The sequence below is a fragment of the Neomonachus schauinslandi genome, chromosome X, assembly GCF_002201575.2.
Source record: "Neomonachus schauinslandi chromosome X, ASM220157v2, whole genome shotgun sequence".
Lineage (NCBI taxonomy): Eukaryota > Metazoa > Chordata > Mammalia > Carnivora > Phocidae > Neomonachus > Neomonachus schauinslandi.
This window is the reverse complement of record NC_058419.1, coordinates 28,773,167-28,791,894: the sequence shown is the minus strand read 5'-3', so window position 1 is coordinate 28,791,894 and position 18,728 is coordinate 28,773,167.

The following is an 18,728-nucleotide window of genomic DNA, read 5'->3' as shown; positions in this document are numbered from 1 at the left end:
CCAGAAGGAGGAATGGGGGCTTCATAAGAATACTTAGGAAACTCTACCTGTTGTTTTGGCTCTCCTGATGCCCTTCACCAATTTTGACTTGGCTTCATGTTTTCCTTTATTTTGTCTTTGCCATGACCTTTCCTTTCCCTCAGTCCACCTGACTTCACTGTTAGTTAGCATAGCTTCCTTCCAAACTGTGCAGTGCTGCTGGTTTGCCTAAGGAATGGCTTTCTTTACCTACTTTACAGTTTGTGATATTTACCCAAAGATATAAAGCCTATCACTATCCCTTTCTGTCTCTACCTCCAGATTTCACTTTGTATTGTTGTCCCACGTGAATTCCATGTGGCTAATTGCCATGGAACATTTGGTCTTTTGCTTTTAAGAAATTTATTCTTATCATTATTATTTTTTGTTATTTATTTGCAACGGAGAATGCTTTTACAAATCTGATAATTACTCTAATTGATCTCTTGTAAGGAAAAAGAAATCACATTTTACGTTTCCTTAATTTGAAGTGCTTCCTGTTAGCACAGACATTCCTGCTGTTCATTTTTCTGCAAAGGAGTCCTTCTATTATTGCTATAGGAAATGTCAGTGGCTTGTCTTTGGGAAATGCAAAAGGACCACAACCTCATAATCTCCTCAAAGGGCAGTGCCTTTTTGGGGACATGGCCACTTTTCCTTTGTACTTCAGACAAAATCAGCATCTCTGTGCTGTATAGAATGAGACACATGTATAATTTAAAAACCATTTCCTGCATTGTAATATCAGACCTTACCAGGAAAGCATATTCAAAGCCGACACTTCTTCAGGCCAAATGAACCCAGACCTTTACTTTCTGCCTCTTTTCTCCCTTTCTCAGTTCTCCTGGAGGATCAGGATTAAAACAAATTACATTACTGTTTAATTTTTTGCAATATGTGTTTCCATTCTCCGAATGGTAGGCTCCTCATCTAGGGAAGGTCATTACCTCATGATTTGATTTCCCTGCTCACCCTTTGGCATTTAATGATTTCTAGCATGGCCTTGTGTATAAAAACATGAAACTCAGGAAATAGGTGGAAGAAGACGAGGCCCATCTTCTGTTTATGAGGATTTTCTTCCTCGCGTGTTTTCTAGGATTGGGACATCGCATTCATAATAGTTGTAAGATTATAATTGGAGTTACTAAACTGCCCAGGAGGAGCCCTATCCGGTGGAGTTGAGAACAGAAAGTAAGGTTGATATTGACCATATTGAGAAAGTTCTAGGAACAACAGTTTGGAGAGGCTTCTCATTCCATAGACTCACAGGTGATCAATATCCATGACAGGCCTTTTTAGACACATTTGATGGCAAAGATTAATAGTTTACAGTATCAGAGTTTTGTTGCAATTTTTGTTTGTCAACCATGGTTAAAAATCCCAGTTGAAGTTCACATCCTCTGGGGAGCCTTTCTTGATCACTCTAGACTAACTTTGTTTCTTTTCTCAACTATTAGCAGTTATCTGGCACATAGCCACATATTATCATGTGACAACTATTGTCTGAAATGGCTAATTTACTCTGGTATTATGATTTGAATATTTGTAAATACATGTGTTAACGGAGCTCTTAACCTGCCCTGCCCTTGGGGACAGACTTTGTATACATTACTGTGTTTCCTGAATCACTTAGTGTCATTCTTTGTAGAACCCTGGTAGATGCTTTTGGAATAAATGAATGTATTAAGTGATAATTCCATTTTAAATTGCCAGTGAGTCATAAATTATTGCAGACGGATAAGCCTATCTTTTTTTAAAGACCATTCCGGCATTAGCTTGGGCATTCACATCTGTGATTAATTTAAATCCTTTTCCTTGCACAATAGTGTAACTATTCTTAAAGGGAGGTTCTGCTGCTTCCCTCTCCCTAATGTTCTACACTTCCTACACTTTCCCTGTAATTTTGTTGGTAAAGATGATGATGGTTATTACAAAAATTGCTAGTACTCATCGTGTAGCATGTGGTAAGCAATGTGTTCACGCACTTTGTGTAGATTGTCCATTTGATTCTCATAACAACCTGATGAAGTATATATTACTGTGCACATTTTATTTTTTTATTTTTTTTTAAAGATTTTATTTATTTATTTGAGACAGAGAGAATGAGAGAGAGAGAGCACATGAGAGGGGGGAGGGTCAGAGGGAGAAGCAGACTCCCTGCCGAGCAGGGAGCCCGATGCGGGCCTCGATTCAGGGACTCCAGGATCATGACCTGAGCCGAAGGCAGTCGCTTAACCAACTGAGCCACCCAGGCGCCCTACTGTGCACATTTTAGATAGTATAAAACCTGTGGCTCAGAGAGGTTATATATCTTGTCCCTGGCCTCATACGTGATAAGATGAAAAAACTGCCATTTTAACTTTGAAGGCCATGCATCGAGAATATATCTCCTGAATATCAGTGCCAGACCACTATACCCTTTTCACTGTGCCACTCACCTTCTCAACATGTGGAGATTCCCAGTGGCCACAAAAATTAAATGAGGTCCTTTATCTGATTCTAAGGCCTTCCATGACGTTGTATCACCACATCTTTCTAATCTTCCTTCACCTGACTCTTGAGATCTACCCATTTCTTAATCCAGGCTGACTCGATCATTGTTTTCCACTTCCTTCCCAATACTCACTTCCTCAATGATTTCCTCTAGCTCTGGGACACTGTTTTCTTACCTTCAAATCCTGCCTATACTTTAAGGCTCAGTTTATATCCCACTCCTCCAGGAAGCTTTCTCAAAATAGTCCAGCATGAAAAGAGATCTTGTTTGTTTTCCTAGCTCCGCTGCCAAGTAATTTGTGTACCAGAAGACTTAGGACTCCATGATGTACTCTTGTGATACTCTGTAGTATCAGATAATTAAAGGAACCATGATTTAATTGATGTATAGTTGACATACAATATTATATTAGTTTCAGTTGTACAACTTGATGACTCAACATTTATATATATTACAAAATGATCACCACAATAAGTCTAGTTACCATCCGACACCATACATAGTTATTACAATAGTATTGACTATGTTCCCTATGCTGTAATTTTCATCCCTGTGACTTACTTGTTTTATAACTGGAAGTATGTACCTCTTAACCCCCTTCACCTATTTTGCCCACTCCCCCAAGGCCCTGTCCTCTGATAACCACCAGTTTGCTCTGTGTATTTATGAGTCTGTTTTTGTTTTGTTTGTTCATTTGCTTTGTTTTTAGGGAACTTTTCATTAAAAAATTTTTTTAATGAAAATATTTTTTTTATTGAGTTACAGTTGACACAAAATGTCCCATTAGTTTCAGGTGTATAATATAGTGATTCAACAAGTCTGTGTTACAGTGTTGTCACCACAAATATACCTGCCATCTGTCACCATACAATGCTATTAAAATAACATTGATTATATTCCCTGTGCTTTACCTTTCATCTCCGTGACTTACTCATTCCATAACTGGAAGGTTGTAGCTGTAACTCCCCTTCACCTATTTTGTCCATCATCCCAACCCCCTTCCTCTCTGGCAACCCTCATTCTGGTCTCTGTATTTTATGGATCTGTTTCTGTTTTTTGGTCACTTATTCATTTGTTTTGTTTTTTTTGTTTTTTGTTTTTGATTCCATATATGTTTAGTCATAGGGTGTTTGTCTTTTTCTGTCTGGCTTATTTCACAGCATAATACCCTCTACAAGAATCCTATTTTGTCGCAAATGGCAATACCTCATCCTTTTTTATTGTTGAGTAATATTCTATTTTATACACACACACATACACACACCACATCTTCTTTAACTATTCATCTATTAATGGGCACTTGGATTGCTCCTTAACATTCTCCCGCATTCAGGATTTTATGCTCTTTGTTCAATTTCTTTCTTTTTTTTTTTTTAAGATTTTATTTATTTATTTGACAGAGAGAGACACAGCGAGAGAGGGAACACAAGCAGGGGGAGTTGGAGAGAGAGAAGCAGGCTTCCCGCCGAGCAGGGAGCCCGATGCGGGGCTCTATCCCAGGACCCTGGGATCATGACCTGAACCGAAGGCAGACGCTTAACGACTGAGCCACCCAGGTGCCCCTCTTTGTTCAATTTCTATGCCCTTATCCGTACCAGACTGCTGGCACAATATGCCCAGAGTCCTTTTTAGGTCTTCCCAACTAGAAGTAACCTTTTATTCATCCACCTTCCATAATACTTTTTACTATTACCTCCACTAGGTAGGTATAAGGAACATATTATTTAATGGCATATGTGATTGTTTACTGAGAGCATTACATTAGAGCGGTATTGCTTGTAAAATAATATTTGCTTTATTTCTTGGACGTTTAGAAAGTTGAAAGGGTGGCGTGTGGCTGAGGGAAGTAAAGATCTCAATTAGTGAGGAAAAGAATATACTGGGGTAGATAACTATTCCTACAGTCTTCTAAAACATAGTATATGTAGGTCACTTCCAATTCTGCCAGAGTATAAAGTTGGATATAGCCACAGTGTCTGCAGGGTTTTCCTCTGTAACAGTGGTTCCCTGCCCATGACTTGCAGTAGGAGATATTGCCCAAGTGCACTTAGGAAGAACTATCTGGTCATCGAACAAATGTTTTCTTGGAATTCATACCATTTTTCAGATTCATGTATAGGCTTTAAGTACAAATGTATTCATATACTTGCTTGTGGTCCTTGTTTTGTTCTTCATAATCAGTGAACACTAAAAGTATAATTGGAGTCATGGGCAGCTCCACAAAATAGTGTGATGTTTTATAAGGATCATTTAAAAAAAAAATATTTTATTTATTTATTTGGCAGAGAGAGACACAGTGCGAGAAGGAACACAAGCTGGGGGAGTGGAAGAGGGAGAAGCAGGCTCCCCGCTGAGCAGGGAGCCTGATGTGGGGCTCGATCCCAGGACCCTGGGATCATGACCTGAGCTGAAGGCAGACGCTTAATGACTGCACCACCTAGACGCCCCTTTAAGGATCTTTTTTAAAGGACTTACAAGTAGAGCTCTATCAGAAACCTTTGGAGGGCAAAGAATGTCTGCCACTTTGTTGACATTTCACAGAACATGATGTAGGGGTGGAAAAATTTTCCCTTCTCTTTTACCTTCCTTTTTTTAAAAAGTTTTTTATTGTTATGTTAATCACCATACATTATATCATTAGTTTTTGATGTACTGTTCCATGATTCATTGCTTGTGCATAACACCCAGTGCTCCATGCAGAACGTGCCCTCTTTAATACCCATCACCAGGCTAACCCATCCTCCCAACCCCCTCCCCTCTAGAACCTTCAGTTTGTTTTTCAGAGTCTATTGTGTCTCATGGTTCGTCTCCCCCTCTGATTCCCCCCCTTCATTCTTCCCCTCCTGCTATCCTCTTCTTTTTTTTTTTTTGTTAACATATATTGTATTATTTGTTTCAGAGGTACAGATCTGTGATTCATCAGTCTTGCACAATTCACAGCGCTCACCAAAACATACCCTCCCCAATGTCCATCACCCAGCCACCCCATCCCTCCTAACCCCCACCACTCCAGCAACCCTCAGTTTGTTTCCTGAGATTAAGAATTCCTCATATCAGTGAGGTCATATGATACTTGTCTTTCTCTGATTGATTTATTTCGCTCAGCATAACACCCTCTCTTTTAGCTTCTTTGGCTCATCCGATAATCAAATTGATGTAAGACAGATTAATACAAGAAAAACAAATAGACATTTAGTAACATGTATACCTCCTGTATATCTGGGAGAAATCCAGAAACGCTTAGTAACTCTTAGAAATTGGTGAAGACATCACCTTAAATCCATTTTCACCTACAGACAAAAATGTTGAGGGGTAAGGAGACATTGGAGCCAGTTATGGGAGGCTATCAGGCAAAGCACAGGAATAGAGGATATGGTTGTTAGGGAGGTTTACATCCTTTCCTTTTCCATTGAGTTTCCACAGATTGAGTCATCCCCCTCTTCCTGGTACAGGGACGTAGAAACTCATAAATGAAGAATTTTCTTATAAATTAAATGTCTCTCAGTAAAGGGTAACTTCTATTCAGTTTTTCAGAGCTTCATCTGTGTCTGTTGTTTGGTAAAAATAAACAGCTTAAAATAATCAGTATGCCACAGAAGCATAACTTGGGGTGGTAAAATTTGTTCTCCTTCAGTGCTACCACAATAGTAAGGTGGAACTTTGAAACTCTTGAATGAATGATAAAGGGAAGAAGTTGGATTGGAAATTTCTTTCTCTCTGTCCCAGTCCTTTGTCAAATAAGAGCATCAGACTCAGTTGACGTCTCAGTTCCTCTCTGACTGTAGCATCTTAGGTTGATGTGTACTTGGACGTAAGTCAAACGCTTTGCTGGTTTCTTGGCACTAGGGAATGTTTGCGAGAGGCCAGCTCTTCTTAGTATGGTTCTTGGCCATGTTTTTGAACTTGGTTTATCCATTTCCAGAAGTATTATTAATCATAGAAAATAGGTGAAAACTTTCAGATGCTTTCTGACTTTTCACCATACAGTGCTATTGTTTTGAGTGAGACGTTAAAGGTTTGTCACAGATTCTTTAGGCTGGTAGTCCGTGACTTGTGGATTATCCATCTTGGGGCATAAGGCTCTAACTCCTCTCCCGATGCACAGATTCTCATGATTTGAAAGTATTACTATCTAACAATGGGAATCATTCAGTTAGAGGGGAATGGAGGAAAATGACTTCTCATGGGTGTGGTTTTGTCTTTCCTAGACACATCAATACCAATTACATGTCTAGCATATTTCAACTGGCTACTCTTCTCTGTCTAAATTTGCTGTGGAAAATACTTCTTGACCATCTGACAATAGGAAGCAGTTGCAACTAAATTATTCCTTTCCTTTTCTCTCTTAGTTTCTAATAACTCCTTACAGTCCAGCTTCTGCGTCTCATTATCTGTATGATCTTGGGCAAGTACTTTTAGTGTTTGGATTCTCAGTTTTCCTCTTCATTAAAAGCAGTTGTATTGTTGAGAAGATTATAAATAGTGACATGTTAAAATGCCTAGAGAAGTATCAGGCACATAATACAGATTCAGTTAAAGGAGTCATCACTGTTATTCCTTCCTTTTTATTCCTTTCTCATTTTCTTTTTCATTCACCCTGCCTCCAGCTTCTGTCTTGAGACGAGAAATGATCTTTTTAAAAAATTTAGTTATTTTTAAAAGATTTTATTTATTTATTTATTTGACAGAGAGACACAGTGAGAAAGGGAACACAAGCAAGGGGAGTGTGAGAGGGAGAAGCAGGCTTCCTGCGGAGCGGGGAGCCTGATGCAGAGCTGGATCCCAGGACCCTGGGATCGTGACCTGAGCCGAAGGCAGACGCTTAATGACTGAGCCACCCAGGCGCCCCGAGATGAGAAATGATCTTTACCAATTTAGAATAGACTTACATGGCAAGTAACTTTTCAGCCTGCGCATCCCATTTTGTCCTTGACTCTCCTATAATTTGCGATTTCAGGCTTGAATTGGGGGCACACTAACTCTGGGTGCTTGATGGCAATAAACAGTGTGGGAAGCAGGCAATCCCAGCCCCACGGGTGCTTTTCAGTGGCCTCTGTCCAGGGGATGTGGGCTAGGAATTGGATCTCATGTGGATTGTGTCTGCAGAGTTATTTCTGAATCTTCTAGATTCACAAATCATTTGGTACCCAGCTGTTAGGCTGCGTGATTCATGGTTATGGGTGCCTTGCTTCAAATGCTTGTCAGCAGTTTCTTCCCTGCGGTTGCCTTGTGATGCGATTGTTTTCTGTGTGGTGTGCATCTCCTCACATTGCTTTGGACTCTGCGTCCCCCAACTTCTGTCATGGAACCAATGAGTCAGTGTCTCCTGGTGCTGTGTTATCATCCAGTTACTTCCACGTTCCCTTTGGTGGGTGGGCAGCAGAGAAGATGGGAGTGCTGCCTCACCGAGGGGGCTTCCTGTCCTGTTGCCAAACTGCCCCGAGGAGAGGGAAAGACAGAATGGCCGCATTTTCCAGAATGAATATTCAGAAAGCATTCAGGATAGAGAAGGCCAAGGAAAAGGGCCTTCTTGTTCAGTAGGTGGCAGTGTGGTCTGGCTTGAAGAAGCACTGTAAATTCCTGCATGCGTCTGCTGTGCTTTATCCTGATGCCTTTGACAGCTCGACTTGAGATTTTATTCTGAGTATTTTAGTGCCTTTTGTCAAGTGCTCTTTTTCTGGGGGAAAAAAAACCCAAAACAACACTTCATTTCTTTAGAAACTTCTCTTGGTAGTGGGTGGTATGTGTTTGTGGCAAGGACTGTGATCTGAACCTTTCGGGCGCTCGGTGGCTGATTGCTCTTAGTTTGGACATCCGGCCAGGTAGGCTGGACTTTTGTTACCCAGCTGTGGTGGGCGGAGTTCTTTCCTCATTGATGTGGTGGATATTTCACTGACTTTATCAGTGGGGAGCACTTCTGTAGGCCCTAGATCTGACTGGTTTCTGTGTCAGGGAGGGAGGCTTCTGAGACCCAGTGTGTCACCCCTGTCTCGTCCCTTCATCCTTCAGGGAATAGCTCACTTGGTCTGGTCAAGCTGGGAGTGTGATGCCATGATGTATCCTGTCAAACTGAATATGGTCAAATCCTAAACTCTGTACGTTGTTTCCCACTGCAAAGCTCTTGACCCGAATGTCTGGTTTCTCAACACCATTAGAAATCTCTGATAAATTTTTAGGAGGAAGTCTACTTAGCATGAGCCTGGGCAGGAAAAAGAGAGTCTATCTTAACTAGGCCATAGGTAGGTCATCCTTACCTCAATTGGTGGCTGGTTGGGTGGGATTGATGATAAGCATAAGGCCTTGGATTTGCTTTGTTTATATGTGTTTTGTTTAAAGATGCCTTATTTAATATATATTGCTTATTCATTAATATTGAACTCACAGCCAATAGCCCTATATATAACTCAGCCTAAATGAAGCATATCTAATACATTATTTTCTTTATAAGGCACATCACTGCCTCTTGCACTTAGAAACACTAGATAGCCCTTCAGCATTATGCTAGAAGGTCATTTAAAATAGTGAAATCACCAAGAGAAAACACAAAAATGTTAAAATAGTGGCAGTAAATAGACTGTGAAAAGTTCAGTTTTTTGCAGTAGGAGAACTGAAACTAGAAGGTAGAGTGTTTACTTGTTCCATTTCAACTGGGAACATGCAAATCTTTCGCCACTATGCATGCGTGCCCTTCTGTGAATTACCATGAAGGCCCTGTGAGTTCTGATCTGGGCATTACAGATCGACTTTACGGAGTAGGCGGTTTGGGAAATCAGGAATTTTTGAATATTGAGTATCCACTGTATATGTCTCACCATAGGCCCACCGCATTATGTATAATTTAACTATTAGAATTCTTAGTCTTATCCATATGTCTCCATTTTGGCAAAACACCCTCATGAATTGGGCAGTGCTCAGTTTAATCTGGTCATGAGTGTTGAGTTCCAAGCAACTGACTAGGGTAAGCATACTTCCTCAAATCACAATGATCTGTTGATTTCTCATATGTAGTAGTAATTTATTAGTCAGCAGTTCTATGGACATGTTAGTAAGGCTTCAAGATAGAGTTGGAGTAGTAAAATTCAACACACATTTGGACACTCCATCTACATATGTATACTTTGCATATGTATACACCTAACTTTTGGTATTTAATGTCAAAGTTGTAGTTTAAACTCAAAAGGTAAGGATGTTGGCCTGTGTCTAAATGGTCAACCTGATAACCTTTAGTAAAAGAGCAAATTTTTAAAAAAATATTTTATTTATTTATTTGACAGAGAGAGAGACACAGGGAGAGAGGGAACACAAGCAGGGTGAGTGGGAGAGGGAGAAGCAGGCTTCCTATAGAGCGGGGAGCCCGATGTGGGGCTGGATCCCAGGACTCTGGGATCATGACTTGAGCTGAAGGCAAATGCTTAATGACTGAGCCACCCAGGTGCCCCTAAACAGCAAATCTTTCCGTTCTTCTACTCCTTACTTGTAAAAGGCAAACAAAACACACCACAGTCTTAACAGCTGATTGTCAGTAAAAGAAAACAATTTCTCTAGGGAGAAGGTTGTGACTTTTCAGGACAACTCCATCCTGGTAGAGTATAATAACTTTTAGAAATCTCTTTCTTATTTATAGGTAATATCTACCAGCCTGTAACTTTTTCCTCTATAATCAAATAGAATATTAGAATATCTCTTCTACATAATTATACTTTATACTTCTTAAGGCAGTACTGAAGTCATTCATCTTTCCCTCCGTTAATTCACTCATCCACTTACTCAGTAAATATTTATTGATAACCTACTGTGTTTTAGGCATTGTGGTACAAATTCAGGGTATATGGGTGTTTAAAAGACACATAATCTCTGAGTTCATGGATCTTATGTCCACCTGAACCTTTTTTTTTTTAATGTGAAACATGTTTAGCTTCTTTATTTTTTTTTTTTCAGATTTATTTATTTGGAGATTGAGAGAGAGAGAGACAAGGGAGAGGGAGAGAGCATCTCAAGAAGACTCCATGCTTGGAGTCCATGGAGCCCAAAACGGGGCTCAATCTCACGACCCTGAGATCATGACCTGAGCGGGAACCAAGAGTCGGAGGCTTAACCGACTGTGCCACCCAGGCGTCCTTGTTTAGCTTCCTACACTTGACATGGTTGGGGTCCCCTCACAGCCTTGCTCTTCTTCCCCTGGCCATGTCATTGCCTTCCCTCTAGGTGTGTGATTCCTGAATCAGGAGTGATCTCACCAGTGGTTGAGATACCTAGGTTCAAATAATTGGTGTATTTCTTACTCTGTTCTATTGAACCAGGTACTTAACTTTTCTGGGCTTCCATTTCATATTCTGTCAAATGGGAATAATAACAGCGTTTGCTTGGCTGTTGTGAGGATTTAACAAGATAATGTACATAGAAAGCACTTAGCTCAGTACCTGGCATGTAAGTGCCTCATGAAGAATAAATCTTTATTTTATTCATATTTATTAAATAGCCTAAGATAGCATTAGCATTTTTGGCAGATACATTCCCACTGCTATTGCCTCCTGAAAGTTACAATCACCCTAAACCCTCAAGTCATTTTTCTGTCTTCCTAGGAAATTACTTCTATTTTCCAGAGCTATGCTATGATGTCAAACCTCCATCAACCTCTTTGAGACACATTTTGACCAAGTCTGTCTGTTTGACTGTCTTGTATGTCATCTTCCTGAGAGATTGATGTAATTTCAGTGCCAGGATGGATGTCCTTGACTTGACTTTTCTTTATCTCTGGGTTTGCTATGAATATGGAAATGTGATGTGTGGCCTCCCTTAACTTTAGAATCATCATTTCTAGAGATGAACAGATTATAAATATAACACTTAAAGCAATAGGGTGAAAATGTTTCCTATTCAATTTGTGCCTTGCTTTATTTCGTTTAGTAAGTCTCTGATTCATAGGCCTTTACATGATGATTGTTGAACAAAATTAATCCCATTTCTTGATGTGATGCATTTAATGATGGCTTGGCTGCCTTTGTCTGCTCCATCCTTTTGTTTTAGGACTTTACCTGGACTGCTGGTCGGATTTTATTTTTTGGATGCACACACACACACACACACACAGACACACACACACACCCACACACTTACAGTTTTTGCCCTTCCCTCAGTGCTGTCCAGAAATGTTGGGCAATAATTCAGAGGGTGATGACTCATGAGTGGGTTTGGGGAGAGGAGGAGAGATTTGAGCTATGACTTATATAGATTATACAAATAAATATAGCTCTGCAGACAGGCTTTATGTTAGTGTTTCTATTGAGGCTTCAATTCCAAGCCTAGGAAGTAGGGAACTGGGAATGTAGAAGCTGTCTGAGTACACTTGTGGGAGATAAAGCAGTACCGAAGAGGTAATGGAGGTTAGAACGCTGACCCAGAAGTAAAGCTCATTTAATTACTTAGGGCCTGGGCAGTCTGATTCCTGGGGAAGCCATGTTTCTGGCCTGAGCTCCATGCTCTAAAGACTCTGGCCCTCCTTTGGCCCGCTCCTTTCCGCAGGGAGAGGACTTAGTGCTACCAGTGTGTGTGCCCCTTGGCCAAAGGGAAACTGTGTGGAAGGGAGTATATAGTCTAGGGTTGCCCGATAAAATGTTGGACTTATATTTGCTGCACTTGGCAACCCTAGTATAATCAGAACGTGGATGCGTGGGTTGGAATGTCCGCATCCTTGTGAGTGTGGCCCTTCTTTCTGCAGGACCGTTCTTGGAGTGGGAAGAGGAGCCCGCAGGCCACGGACCTGGGGCCGATGGTCTCTGTACTCCTATATTCTGGTGCAGAACCCTGGGGATTCTAAGAATTCAAAATCTTAATCTGGCCCGCAATGTTATGAATGGTACTTTTCAAGGTAGGAGGAGAGAACGTATTTTATCTAACTTATTAAAAGTTTTGATATATATTTTTAAAATATATAGACATCTGATATATGGGTCTCAATTTGTGCTCTTGTCCCAGGTTCCACAAATGCTAATGGAGGGCCTTCAGATTACCAGATGAGGTTCAGATTACCAGATGAGGTTCAGTCTCATGGGCTCTAGATCCCAAATTGTATTTGATCCTTACAAGAACTCTGGGAATTTGGTACTGCAGGTGTCCTTGTTCGACAGGTAGGGAAACTGAGGTTCAGGGAATGAAATGAGTTATCCAAGGACAAAGAACGAATAATGGCAGTACGAGATTGAAACTCAAACGTTAGTCTATCTGAATGCATATAAGAAGCTTCGGATCCAGACTGCTTGAGTCAAAATAATGCTTCTGCTACTAGCTAGCTCTTTGATTTTGTGTGAGTTATTCACATTTCTGTTTTATTGCCTAACTTTCTTGAGGTGGGAAATGTTGGAATGTATGTGATAGTAACAGTACCTACCTTCTATGATTGCTGGAAGGATTTAGAAAGACCTCATGTGTTAAGTGTTTAGCAAAGTGCATTGAGCATTGAAGGGCTCCACAAATAGTAGCAATTAGTATTAGTAGTAGTTCTAATGAGAATATCAGCAGCAGTATTAATTTGAGATGTAAATATGGTGTGAGTGTAATACTGTCTTAGTTATCTATTGCGTGACAAATTACCCCAAAACTTAGGGGCTGAAAACCACACGTATTTATTTTCTCACTGTTTCTGTGGGTCAAACGTCTGCCCAGACCTTAACTAGATCCTCTAGTCAGGCTCTCCTGGGGGGATGATCTCCTTCCAAGATCATAGGACGGTCCGCAGGCCTCAGTTCCCTTGCTGACTATGGGCCTGAGGTATCTCTTCATTCCTTGATGCATCGCTTCTCCATAGGGCAGCTCATAACATGGCTAGCAAAGATCAAAATCATAGTCTTTTGTAACCTAATTATGGAGGTGACTCTCTGTGACCTTTGCAATATTGGGTTCATTAAAAGCTAGTTTCTAGGGAAGTAGATTGTACAAGGGCAGGAGGACCTGGAAGCAGGGATCATGGGGGCACACCTCAGAGAGCTGCCTCCCTCAAGGAGGTGGTCTCGTGCCAGCCTGGATGTGGTTCCCCATGTAAACATGATGCATCTTCTTGGCAAGGCTGTTTCGCCATGGGGCCATTTCAGCTTAAAGTCAAGATGCAGGTATGGTATGAAAGAGAAGGCAAAATTCACACAGTTTCAAATTAAATCTGAACCTGAAACTCCAAAATTGTCTTCTATTTGTGGCTGCTCCTTTGTACTGTCTCCTGAATTTCTGCTGACTCTACTGGGATGATTCTCAGATCAGAGAAGAAACGATTCATCTTGAAAAGCTTGTTGTTCAGGTGTCTTCATTTTTCTCCGTGTTCCCCAGCGTCCTGCTCCTTCTGCAACAAGCTTAGCGGGTCATCTGTGTCGCCTTGCTCTCTGTGTGATTTGATAAAAAGAGGTTGGGGCAATTCGGTGCCTGGGGGCGATGGTCTTCACCCTTGGATGCATATTAGAATCAGTTTGGACATTTTGGAAAACTACTGAGGCCTGAGCCTTACTTCCAGAGATTCTTACTGTTTACAAATAATGTCCAGATAAATTGATATCGCATGTTAACTATCTGTTTATTAGAATGGTGGAGGGATTGATTAGCTTGGTGCACCTGGTGCCTTTCACCATTGATAATAACAGTAGTTCATATTCCTCATACTTGTTTGATGCCCAGCAGATGCAATACGAGGAGCTTTCTGTGTAGCATTTTCCTTGATCCTCACAAAAATCCTTCTACAGAGAAGGAACTAGAAGTCATTTTAAGTAATTTGTTCAAGGTTGCAAAGGTCACTCGCAGTAGAAACTGCAGGAAATACTTATCTAATGTTCCCTGTGTGACATGCACTTCGCAAAGTATGATTTACATAATTATTCTCTCATCACAACAGCCCTATAGAAGTACTATTATTATTACTCTGTGAAAGATGTAGACAGTAAGGCACAGGCTTGTCCTATGACTTGTCCTAGATCATAGCTAGAATATAACAGAGCCAGAGTTTAAACACACGCTGTCTGGTTTCAGAATCCACCCTGCTAAACCACCTTGCACACTGATTCTCCTATTCAGTAATCTGAGTCGAGACTCTACAGCAACCACCTCAGAATACTGGCAGCTAGTATTTAATGAACTATCATGATATGATGGACACGGAGCTAGGCTTACCATTTTCATTGTTTTATTTAATCTTTATGATAGCTTTGCTATTTTGTTACACGATACAAGCTGGCAGTGAGACCCAGCAGCCATATTCGGCCCGTTCCAAATGCTACATGTCTTCCCGCCCACCCCGCAAATGTACTGCCTCCGGCTATTGAGTTCCTGACCAGTCTCTTTCATAGTTACTTATGAGACCTTTGGAAATTAAGTTAACCAGAAATTCATACACTGTGAGAGTTATTATTACTGAGCCCCCTTTTCTTCTGTAGGTTAGATGTTCTTAGTCACTTCAGCTGTGCTTCTTGTGACGTGGTTCCATGTTTCCATCCAATCCTAGTTTCTGTGGTCAGCTTCATAAATGGTTTTCGTTGCGGATTTATGCTGTTTACATTTTAGACACGGAAGTTCTGCATCCCTGTAGGATGCTCTTGCACATTGCAAGGGGTTTAGTATCTCTTGCCCCTACCCAGTGGAGGCTGGTAGCTCTCCTTGGTCACTGTGAGAACCCCAAATACCCCCAACACATTTCCATATGCTCACTGGGGGCCGTGCTGCCTCTAGATGAGAATAATCCTAACTAAAGACTGAATCATATGAAGAAGAATCACTCTATTTTTTAAGACCTGTTCCCTAATGCACCCTGTTTGTGGGCTTTGTAGTTACCAATACTGCATTTCTCTTAAACAGTTATACTGGTGGTTTTGAGGAGCCACGGCATGGTATTGACTTAGTTGAATTTGTTGTGAATAGAAAAATTGTAAAACATTTTTACGTATCATATCTGTTTTGTACCTATATTTGGTTTTTGGAATATAGGTGTGCTACTTTATTTCTATTTTAGTGCAACTTCTTACATTTTTGATTCTGTTAACCCACGTATTCTTTCAAACCACCTACGCACCTGCAATTTTGATCTACAGGTTGTTCGTGTCTTCATTCACGTTGCTGATTACCGTGTTGCACAGGATTAGGTGAAGGGCAAGGACCTTGTATGTTATTGTAGACTTCCTCCCAGATTGACATTGAGCCGGTGGTCAGCATCAGTCAGTTAAGGTTGTGCGTCACTTTATTATCTAGACATCCTGCATTTCTTCATCTTCTCCATGAGGGTATCATGAAATTCCTTTTTGAGAATGCCTGATAGAATCAGGAATCACTCTGGAAAAATATTTCCTCTGTTCTACCCCTTCAAAGTGCTTTGCATATAACTATCAGCTTTAAGGGTCAATATTTCATAGATCAATTCTATTTGTGATTAAAAATTACATGAAAATAAGAAATTTGATAAGTGATTTAGGGTATAGTAATTTTATTGATTCCAACATTCATGAGTAATACCATGATGACCCTGACATTCCAGGTCTGTGTTTGAAATCAGTCCTAGTTTGAGATTGAGACTGTGACTTCAGGGTTCCTGAGAAGGCTTCAAAGATACACCCCGCCCCAACTCACCCAATTGCTCTCTAAATCCAGAAATCTCTTCAATAGGAGATGACAAATTCTGTCATTTCTCAAGGGGAGAGAGGCTTGAAAATTCACTCACCATTGGGAAAAGAAAATTGTATCATACCCTATTGGAAATATTAATGACAATGCAGTTTCTTTCATAGGAGTAAATTTTGATAAAAGGATGGGAGAGAATGAGGAGACTGGTTCCTTGTTTATAGGCAAGATTGACTATAGATGGTGGGCAAGTAGGAAGGACGAAAGTACAGAAAGGGGGAGACTGAGACCATAGAACTTTTCTCTACTTGGCAGTCAGGCCTTGCATCAACTCTGTCCTCTACCTAATGTCTATAGAGCTTGAAATTTCTGCCTATTAGAATTACATTCTGAAGGTGTTTTCAAAAGCATGTGCATTTTCAGTGGTTAGAGATGTCTGTTTATCTGATTCTCATCTGCAGTCACCTACCAGAGAGCAGGTGTTGAAGCCAGAGGGCTTTTTGGGAAGCAATGGGATGGGGAGCAGGAGGACCATGAATACTTGGGCAGGGCATAGAAGCCCAGAGGAGCTACAGCGATTTAGTAATAGGAGCAACTGGGTTGCTGAAGGACACACATTATTTAGTTAGCAATTTTAGGGTTTTGCCCAGAGCGTGACTGTCCATATGGCCAGAATCTGCACCCTTTCCTCCCGTTTGGGCCCAGGTCTAGGCCTGGAAGTTCCCCCCGCGGGGCAGCTCTGCCCCTCCAGTTTTCTCTAGTTGGCGTTTTTGCTGTTGCAGGCTTCTGTACAAAGCTTTATTGGTGATGTGATTTTTGCGCACTTCTCTCTAAAGGCTCGACGTTGATGAATTTGGCTGCACTTCTTGTGTTACATGCAACATTAAATAATCTGCCTGTGCGTCTTTTTTCCTTTTTTCTTTTCCATTTTTAATTTTGAAATGGAAGTCGGTCCTATGGCTGAGTGGCAGAGGGCTCTTCTGTTCTTAAATGATTTGACTCCCTTCTCCTTAGCTCTCTTCTTCCTTGCTTCAGCCCTTGGCTTCCTCGGTTGTTCTGCCTGCTAGGACTTAGTTAAAGGATTCTAGCTTAAGGAGCTCCAAAGGAGCCTCAAAGAAGTGAAGCGAAATTAGTGGTGAGCCTGTTCTAGAAACAAGGTCCACTGACCCCTGTCCATGGCTCTCTCTGTGGCACCATTCTGCTGGGAACATTCATGGGAATGTTTCTCATGATGTCAAGGTTGTCTTCCATATTGTTTATCTAGTGGCAGTGCTACCCCCAAGAGAGATGGCAGCAGAGATGGTGGCAAGGATGGTTTGTTGACTGTGTGGCCATACTGTCCTGACAATTTTTTTTCTTATGGGGCATGCTTGATACAAAGGAAGTCAAGTTGAAGTTCCATTCTCTACCACTTGCTCCCATTTCTCTCTCTTTTCATCCAGTGTCATCACCACTGCCCTCATGCTGTACACAATTGCCTCAGGCTACCCCTGCGTTGACTGAACCCCCCTATTGTTCTTCTCTTACCCCCAGTATTACCTCAAGTTCCAGTCTTCTTCTTTTTTCCATGCCAAGTAAAATTCTACATAGAAGTCAACTTACCTACTAAGTCTGCCTTTGTTAATGGAACCACTAGGAGCTCATGGGTCAATATGTTCATATTATGTGTTTTTAACAATGGGATACTGGCAGCAACAGCTTAACAGAAGATATCTAAGCCATTCAGAAGGATTGATTAAAAATATGTGCCTTACTAGGACCTACCAAAGATTTTCTAAATTGGGAACTTAGCAGGTTGGGACCTGAGAATCTACATAGTATTCAAGTTCGTAGGTCATTCTGAAACATACAATCAGTTGAGAATTATTTTCCTATGTAGCATTTTCTGCCGGTGTGTAAACATTTTAGCAGGTAGCATTGGTTATCGTTGGTCGGGCTAATGTTTTTTGCCTTTAAAATTGCATTTCATGTGTCATTGTTTTCCTCACCCCCCCATTCCCTCCCCACCTTCATACAGTGGACTAGAATCTTTATCTGAGGCTCTATTTGTCTTCCCAAGAATCTTGGGCTTCTTCTCTTGCATGATGAATGCATATACACAACCTGTGAGTTTTTGTCTGAAAAAAATTCTGATTTCCATGTTTAGCTCTAGTGCATGACATACACTATGTTCAATAAATATCTTTTGAATGTCCAGCTGTGTTTCTCGTCGGAGAAAGTATTCTGTTTCCCCATAACAAGGGAACGCAACTCATTCCTCTATGATTCGGAAGCAGCTCTGACATGAAAGAAAGGGAGATTGGTAGGTAAATGGGCAAGTTTTCCAAAGAAGGTTGTATTTTATTTTTGCATCTCACAGTCTTGTTCTCCTCTCTGGGGAGAATCATACTTCATGGGTGTCCTGGAAAGTGAGATAGAAAAAAGAAACTAATAATAGATCATTAAGCTGTTTCTCCCTTGGGCTCCTGTGTGATGTTTCCATGGACAGATGTTTTAAAACTTGGGTAATCTGGATTCAATGAAGAGATACATAGTAAATGAAAATAGGACTCAAATGCCACCTTACAGCCATGTGGCTATTTCTTGCCTGTTCTCAGAATTGGGCTCATAACTTATCTCTTGAATTTCATGT